The following is a 9860-nucleotide window of genomic DNA, read 5'->3' on the forward strand; positions in this document are numbered from 1 at the left end:
CTTGTACACCTCTATCAAGTCACCCCTAAACCTTCTTTTCTCTAATGAAAACAGCCCCAAGTGCCTCAGCCTTTCCTCATACGATCTTCCTACCATACCAGGCAACATCCTGGTAAACCTCCTCTGCACCCGTTCCAGTGCCTCCATATCCTTCCTATAGTATGGCGACCAAAACTGCACACAATATTCCAGATGCGGCCGCACCAGAGTCTTATACAACTGCAACATGACCTCAGGGCTCCGGAACTCAATTCCTCTACCAATAAAAGCCAGTACGCCATATGCTTTCTTCACCGCACTATTTACCTGGGTGGCAACTTTCAGAGATCTGTGTACACGGACACCAAGATCCCTCTGCTCATCCATACTACCAAGTATCCGACCATTAGCCCAGTACCCCGTCTTTTTGTTACTCTTACCAAAATGAATCACCTCACACTTGCCTACATTGAACTCCATTTGCCACCTTTATGCCCAGCTCTGCAACTTATCTATATCCCGCTGTAACCTGACACATCCTTATTCACTGTCAACAACTCCACCGACTTTCGTATCATCCGCAAACTTGCTCACCCAACCTTCTAGCCCCTCCTCCAGGTCATTTATAAAAATGACAAACAGCAATGGTCCCAAAACAGTTCCTTGCGGAACACCGCTAATAACTGCACTCCAAGATGAACCTTTACCATCAACTACTACCCTCTGTCTTCTTCCAGCCAGCCAATTCCTAATCAAAACCTCCAACTCACCCTCAATGCCATACCTCCGTATTTTTTGCAGTAGCCTACCATGGGGAACCTTATCAAACGCCTTACTAAAATCCATATACACCACATCTACCGCTTTACCCTCATCTACCTCCTTAGTCACCTTCTCAAAGAATTCAATAAGGTTTGTGAGGCACGACCTGCCCTTCACAAAACCATGCTGACTATCCTTGATTACATTATTCCTATCCAGATGTTCATAAATCCTATCCCTTACAATTCTCTCTAAGACTTTGCCCACAACAGAAGTGAGACTCACCGGCCTATAGTTACTTGGGTTATCCCTACTCTCCTTCTTGAACAAGGGAACCACATTTGCTATCCTCCAGTCTACTGGCACTATTCCTGTAGACAACGAGGACATAAAAATCAAGGCCAATGGCTCTGCAATCTCCTCCCTTGCTTCCCAGAGAATCCTAGGATAAATGCCATGAGGCCCAGGGGACTTCTCTATTTTCACCCTTTCCAGAATTTCCAACACCTCTTCCCTACATACCTCAAAGCCGTCCATTCTAATTAATTGTGACTCAGTATTCACATCGGCAACAATGTCCTGTTCCTGAGTGAATACTGACGAAAAGTATTCATTCATTGTCTCCCCAATCTCTTCAGCCTCCACACGCAACTTCCCACTACTATCCTTGACTGGACCTATTCCTACCCTAGTCATTCTTTTATTCCTGACATACCTATAGAAAGCCTTAGGGTTTTCCCTAATCCTACCAACTAAGGACTTTTCATGTCCCCTCCTTGCTGCTCTTAGCTCTCTCTTCAGATCCTTCCTGGCTACCATATAACTCTCAATCGCCCCAATTGAACCTTCACGCCTCATCTTTACATAGGCCGCCCTCTTCCATTTAACAAGGGATTCCAATTCCTTATTACACCACAGCTCCCTCACACGATCCTTTCCTCCCTGCCTGACAGGTACATACTTATCAAAGACCCTCAATAGTTGCTCCTTAAACAAGCTCCACATATCAATTGTGCCCATGCCTTGAAGCCTACTTTTCCAAGCCACACATCCTAGGTCATGCCTCACTGCATCATAATTTCCCTGCCCCCAGCTATAACTCTTGCCCTGCAGTGCAAACTTATCCCTCTCCATCACTAGTGTAAAAGTCACCGAATTGTGGTCACTGTCCCCAAAGTGCTCACCTACCTCCAATTCTAACACCTGGCCTGGTTCGTTACCCAGAACCAAATCCAGTATGGCCTCACCTCTTGTTGGCCTATCTACATATTGTGTCAGGAAACCCTCCTGCACACATTGGACAAACACCGACCCATCTAACGAACTCGAGCTATAGCTTTCCCAGTCAATATCTGGAAAGTTAAAGTCCCCCATAACAACCACCTTATTACTTTCACTCTTCTCCTGAATCATCCTCGCAATCCTTTCTTCTATGTCTCTAGGACTATTAGGAGGCCTGTAGAAAACTCCTAACAGGGTGACCTCACTTTTCCTATTCCTAACCTCAGCCCAAACTACCTCAGATGGCGAGTCTTCACCCATCGTCCTTTCCAACGCTGTAATACTATCTTTAACAAGCAATGCCACACCTCCCCCACTTTTACCCCCACCTCTGACCCTACTAAAACATTTAAACCCTGGAACCTGCAACAGCCAATCCTGTCCCTGTTCTACCCATGTCTCCGTAATAGAATGTTGAATGCCTTCTGGAAATCCAAGTACACCATTAATTACAGGTTCACCTTAATTCACCGTGCTTGTTGCTTCATCAAAAGAACACTAATAAATTATGTTTTCCCTTTTATAATGACATAATAACTCTGCCTGATTACACTGATTTTTTTTAAGCATCCTACTCTAACCATCATAATAATGCATTCTAGTATTTTCCAGCATGAGAGATGTTAAGCTGACTGGCATATCTCCAACTCTCGAATAAAGGTGTTCTATTCACTACTTTCCAAATTGTTGGGAATTTTCCAAAATCTAGAAAATTTTGGAAAGTTAGAACTAATCCATTTATTTTAAGATCCTCTGATGCAGTTCATCAGGACCTGTGAATGTGACTACTTTTAGTTTTAATAATTTTCCCAGTACCCCTACCCTGAATTATTGCAATTCATATCTGCCCTTTCACCTGTTGATTTAGAAATTAATTCTAGAAAGTTATTTGTGTTTTCCAGTGTGAAGATAAGTGTTAAATATCTGTTCAATATGTTCGCCATTTCCTTAATTTTCATTATTAATCCTGCAGATTTACTTTCTGGAGGGCCGACACTTGCTTTAGTTAGTCTTTTCCTTTGAAGTGCCTGTAGATATTCCAACTGTTTTTATATTTTTAGCTAGCATTCTCTCATACTAACTTGTTCTTTCTTTCTTTTAGTCTTTATTTTACATATTCAGCCCTTGTATCCAAAGTGCCACTATTCCTTGAAGAATTGAAGGTAAAATTATCATAATTCTAATGGACTATAGGACCATTCTCTCATTACAGAGAGATGATGGTGGTGATTTAACCTGAGAGTTACCTCACCTCAGGAGAGGGGAGAGATTAACAAGGAAAGTCCTTAGTGGTACACCTCAGCCACTAGATGAACTGAACCCATGCTGTTGCATCCTTCACGAGCTGACCAATCAACTGAGCTAACAATTGAAGGATCATTGGACCCAAAAACATTGACTCTGCTGTCTTTTCACAGTTGTTGCCCAATCTGCTGAGTTTCTCCAGCTATTTCATTTTTTTTTGTTTCAGATTTCTACCACCCACAGTTCTTTGCTATTTGTAGAACATCTTCTGGTTTGCATCCCATTCACAAGAGTGTGATATTCATCAATATACAACCATTTAAATGAGAAACAGTCTGATGTTTGTGTGCGTCTGAATCAATAACATTGGGTAAAGGTTAATCGCACAATGTGATGATGTACTTGTTTTCACCTCTTATTGAATTTCAAAACTTGAGTTCCAAAATGCCAGGGCAGAAGATGACGTCACCAATAACAGGATTTTTTTTTTATTCATAATGCTTGCGGTCTGGTAAATCCAACAATCTTTGAACACTTCTGGTTGGTTTGAGAAAGCATTGGTGGGCTTTCTACTTGAAATTTTACCTGACATTTTGATATTACTGAGTTACTAATAGAGAAGACCAATTCAGATGGCAGGTCAGAATCATCCATGTTCATCTGAGTCTGGAATCGTTTTTATGATACATGTGGTGATTATGGAACCAGTTGGTCTTCATGGTTGCTTTACTTGTTTTCTTACTTCCAGACTTTAAAACTTTTTTTAAATTTATAGTGTAAATTGAAGTTATATTGTGTAGTTTGACAGATTACTTAGGGCTGCACGGTGGCTCAGGGGTTAATACGTCTCCCTTACAGCACCAGGGACCCAGGTTTCCTCTGCGTGCTCTGGTTTCCACCCACAATCCAAAGATGAGTAGGTTTGGTGAATTGGCCATGGGTAAATTGCCCATAGTGTTCAAGGATATGTAGGTTAGGTGCATTAGTCAGGGGAAATGTAGAGTAATAGGGTTGGGGAATGGGACTTGGTGGGCTATTCTTTGGAGGGCCAGTATGGACTTGTTGGGCCTAATGGCCTGTTTCCACAATGTAGTGACTCTGTCAATAGCAAGTTATATTAATGTGAGACCAAATTAGCATTTCTGTTACCATGTAAAATCATGTAATAACAAGGTACTATTCAGTTATCCAGATGTTATCATCCCCTGAAATGAAGCAGATATACTTCCCAGAATCAGAAAGCTGTGTATTTTGTATCTGCAGACTATAAGGCTCCTGAGGATTCTGTAACAACGTGAATCTTGAGCTACTTTTCTGTTGGTGCATCACGTTTGAAATGGGAATATAACTAATAACAATATCATGCTCAGCATAAATTATCTTGTACCAGTTAACTTGGTTCACTTTACTCAGAGTTACATTTTCTACAGTGGAAGGATATTGTTGTTCTCACAGAAATTGTAATGGACAGTCGATCACCTGCACCTGCAATGAAAACCAAAGACTGTCAATGGCTTGTGGACATAGAATGATCCATCACAGAAGAGGCTCCTCACAGCATCTTTTGTTGGAGTTAGTTTATTAAAATAACTACCCAATTAGCCTTATGAATGCTTCCCTTTCCAGTATTGATCCAAATCCCCTTTAAACATTATTATTGAATTTTCTTCCGCCAACGTTTTCAGACAGTATAATCGAGATGGTAACAATTTGTTCCATCATTAAAGTCTCCATATTGTAATTAACGGTTCATTCGTCCTTTGCAAGTGATTCTTCTGCCAATGGAAACAACCTTTCCTTGTTTTCTCCTTCAAAGACCTCCATAAATTTGATTACATCTCGACTAAGAACAAAGGAACGTAAGAATTTGGAGAAGGAGTACACCATTTTGCGTCATGAGTCTGCTCTGCAATTCAATTAGCATCATAGCTGTTCTGATTGTACCATTAACTCCATAACCTTTGACTCTCTTGCAGATCAAATATCTGTTTAACTCAAGTTTGAATATAATCATTCATTCAGCCACACATTTCTCTGGGATAGAGAATTTCAAAGATTAACAACACTCTGAGAGAAGAAATTCCTCATCACTGTCTTAAATAAAAGACACTTGAAAATTTTAAAACTGTGCCTCCTAGTTTTAGATGCCCTGAATGAGGATAAACATCCTCTCAGCATCTGTCCTGTCAAGAGTCCTCAGAATGTTATATAATTTATTAAAATCTTCTCTCATGCATCTAAACTTTAAAGTGTATGAATTCGAACGTCTCGATATTTCCTCAACCTTCATCCAAGGAAACAATTTAGGCAATGTTTCTCTGAAATGCCTTCAATACAAGCATATCACTGTATAAGTAAGGTGAATAAAACTGTCCTCATGGAAAAAGTGGGGTGGTAGCAATATGGATAAGCAATGGGCAGAGTGACAGAAAACAGACAGGTGTTTAATGGAGGCTTTTCAGGCTGATGGAAGCTCTGCAATAGAGTTTTCTATAGCTCAGTACAAGAATCATAGAATCCATACAGAGCAGGGAGAGGCCATTCAGCCCAATGAGTCCACACCGACCCCCTGAAAAACATCCCACCCAGACGCAGCATCCCCCGCCCTGTCCCATAACCCCACATTTACTGTAGCTAATCCTAAACGAAACCTAGCTACACATCCTGATACTACGGGGCAATTTAGCATGGCCAATTGACCTAACCTGTAGATGTTTGGACTGTGGAAGGAAACTGGAGCACCCAGAGGAAACCCACGCAGACACAGGAAGACAGTCCTGCTGGAATCAAACCCAGGTCCCTGGTGGTGCAAGGCTGCAGTGTTAACCAGTGATACGCTGGCTCAGTGGTTAACATTCCTGTTCTTGATTTAATATATTTAATGCTCTAGACCTTGATGCGTAGGGCTTAATTTCAAAATTTACAGAGAACGTGAAACTTGAAAGTATTGTGAGCATGTAAGATAGTGTAGAACTTCAAAAGTACGGAAACAGGTGGGCAGACAGGGTGGAGATGTGGCAGAGGAAATTGATACAGACAAGTGCAAAGTGACTTATTTCAGTAAAAAGAATGCACAGAGACCTCATAAAATAATGGGTGTAATTCTTATCTATATCTCTTGCCTTATTAGAATCTACAGATAATTCCCATACTCCAGGACTGAATGAACAATTTTTTAGTAAGCTGCAATTCAGATTAATTTGGTGAAATATTAAAATTTATTTTGTAGAATCCAAGAACCCTGTTTTGCTTTGGACAATATTTGCTGAATGGGGAAGTCACATCTAGAGATGCAAATATTGAACATGCGAGGTTGGATCTTGAGATATTTTGGCAAACTGTATTTCATCCTGGGCTTCTCTGTGAAAGACCTAACTGGTCGTCTCACAATATCATTTCAAATGTGTCTCATTATCTACCTAACCCGGCGCTATGGGTGCCACTCTCATCTGATGCTCTCCTGATGTCCCTCTTGTAGATCTGGAAGTACTTTCCATTACCATGATATCTCAGAATAGACCAGCATCAGTGGTGCTCTTAAAGTATCTATTTGAGACAACTCAGGGCATCCCTGATGGACTCGACCTGTAAGCCTCTCTTGGTTCATCCCAGAGTTCGTACTCTGTGGTAGTCTGGAATATAAAACCCTTACAGTTTAGTTTAAATTATTACCTTTATTTACCAATGGCATCAGTGTTGCACTATAACATGGATACTTACCAGCCTTGAGCGAAGATTTTAAAACCATTAGCAGAGTAGGGGTGCCAGCTCTTACCCCCAAGAGCTCTCTCAGGCTACTGCCATTGTTGCTGCAAATAAGCTGTCTTTATACAGAAATTGGTATTAAAATTAGAAAAACACCACATGTCCTTAATCAGATAAGCAGCAATGAAATGACAAAAGTTTGCAGATGAAGAGAAACTCATTGACAGATCTGAATATGCGTGAATAATTAAGCTACATGCACACCCAAGTTGGAAACCCTGATCAAGCCAGGCCAAATGGCCAACTGCCTTTAGCTAGGTAAGCTTCCTTTTTAACAGTACGTCATAATGGGAGACTAGTCTAAACCATCTGGAAAAGATCATGTGGTAACCTTGCTCAGCTAACATGCCCAGTATCATTGTCCTACAAAATGGCTTTTTTAAAATTCATCTCAGATTCCCAAAATGCATATTAAATTTATAACATTCCCGGATCTTGAGGTCCAGAGAACAACACGCAAATACTCAATCCATGACAAGCAAGTGTATACTCAAATCAGGCCATAAAGAGTTAACCTTTCCACCAGCTTCCATCCTGTCTCTCTTTTTCTCTCTCTCAGTGTCCCTTGAACCCTTAGGTTAGTGAATGCAATTTACAGAGGGATGTTTTTTCTCTCTCTTTCTCTCTTGTGTATATGAACATCTTCCAACTTCCTTACTATCTCAGTTTCAGCTTTTGTGTTTTCCTAGCCTGTAAGGGTAATGAGACATTCACCTCCAGAACACTCAAGATTAAGGAGCTGAGCTTCATAAATTCAAATCTGCTCAATGTGATATACATGAAAATGTATCAGAATTGTTCTATTATGTGCACATTCCACTCAGCTTATTAAATTATAATTGCTTTTCCTACTGAGTATGAGTTTTGTTAAGTTTTGCAATATAAATCAGAAATTCAGTTATCCAACCTCTAACAATAAAATATGTGCAGCTTCCAGCCCTCGGGGTCAAAAGGAAATACTGCCACCCATTTCACAAGTGAACAAATGTTATCACCTTACTTGCACTGATCCATTAACACTAAGAACAGATGTCCTTAATTCATCAACAAATAACTCCTACTCCCATCGTCAAGCACTTTCCTGCATATCCTATAGCAGATGTGTAAGGCTACAAGGTTTCTCACTGCCAGCGCCATGTTTAAATATTATTGCACACTGTCTCAGATCCTATGGCAAACAAGGGGAAATTGGCATCTGGTGCATCTGGAGGTACACCAGATGCTGCCAGCCTGCTCAGAGGTCACCGCTTGGGCATTGTGGTCTCAACCATCCACAGGAATGCCCAACAACATAGAAGTAGGCGAATGCAAGGTTTTTAAGGTTAAATTTCAAGATTCTCTCTCTGTTACTTCACACTCTATCTAAGCTACTGCACAAATATCCTATCAAATCTCATGCCATATCACTCTCACTATTTCATGCAACATCTTCCCTCTCTTGGTATTATCTCCCAATTCTAACCTTATATGTCTCTGAATAACAGTAGGTACTCATTCAGTCATTCACTCACTCACTCACTCATTCGCTCACTCACTCGGGAAGTCTCAATTCTTGCCTCCCAGCTGCACCAGTGCCAACAGCTGTGCTGCTCACTTTCATACATCTCAATCTCTTCTTTTCTCTCATTTCAGGAGAAAATGGCATATAAAAGGGTGAAAGGGTGGGTGGTGAGATGCCTGACCTTTGGCTCCTCACTCAATATGAGGAAAGGATCTTGGCCCTCGCCAGAGACAATTGGGATGGGTCTATGGTGGTACAGAAATACCCATGCACCAACAACCAAGTTAGAGGCATTGTCCATTGTTTTGCCCTGCTCATTTAATTTCAATATGCCACAACTTTAAGCCCTTGTTCATAACATCCTCTCATTTGTGTCTAGCAGATGAAAGCAGCATATGTCTTATCTCTGTGATCAAGAGAATGGTCCACCAAGACATCCTCCCCCCCACATCTGAGGAAGACAACATGGATGCATAGAAAAACAAGGCTGTCTCCTGTAGCCTCCACCAGCACAAATACTGGCCTCTCACTGGATATTTCAGGCAGAATAAAATTAGGAGCATCTAATGGGAAGCACATCTGCATCTGGACAAGGAAGGAAAGTCCCAGGTCATACTGGCACTCGGAGGCCTGATAAAAACCAGGTACCTGCTAAGTTCCAGGCAGGAGAGGACCTCATAGTGTCAGCGATCAGGATTTAATTGACACTGGGCAAACTGACACAAAGTTTGCCGGACTCCACTATCACTGCCTTTGGGATGGAAGTGTCTTTCAGCTGGCACAGAATCTGCTGGATCCGCACATAGGGCTACAATCCATCACTCTAAGCATCAGTCCTCAGCACCAAGGCCAAGGAGGCCGGGGAGGAGAAAGCTTCACCTCGATCTCGGTGCCCAAAGCAGAGGGCAGTGTCAATAGGACCCCGCTGGAGGAGGGACCACTTACAAGTCTCCCCAAAAGTATCTTCTCAGGACATTGCAGAGGTGGCAGGGCCCACTCCTCCAGCCTGCCTGCCATTCTAAGCTGTGTGAGGTCAAGCTGAGGGAATTGGACTAGCCTGTCCAAGTCCTTCCACCTCCTCAACACTACCTGTCCCTCCACCCATCCTTGTGTCATCTGCAAACACGGCAACAATGTGGTGGTGAGCTTCCTTCCGGAACTGCTGCAGGTTGTCCCACAATGCCATTAGGGAGGAAATTCCAGGAGTTTGACCCAGTGACAGTGAAGGAACAGCAAAAATTTCCAAGTCCGGATGGTGAGTTGCTTGGAGGGAAACTAAAAGGTGGCAGTGCTCCCATATATCTACTGCCCTGTCCATCTCGATGAA

The sequence above is a fragment of the Chiloscyllium plagiosum genome, unplaced genomic scaffold, assembly GCF_037043375.1.
Source record: "Chiloscyllium plagiosum isolate Xiang-an unplaced genomic scaffold, Cpla_swu_hap1 HiC_scaffold_6, whole genome shotgun sequence".
NCBI lineage: Eukaryota > Metazoa > Chordata > Chondrichthyes > Orectolobiformes > Hemiscylliidae > Chiloscyllium > Chiloscyllium plagiosum.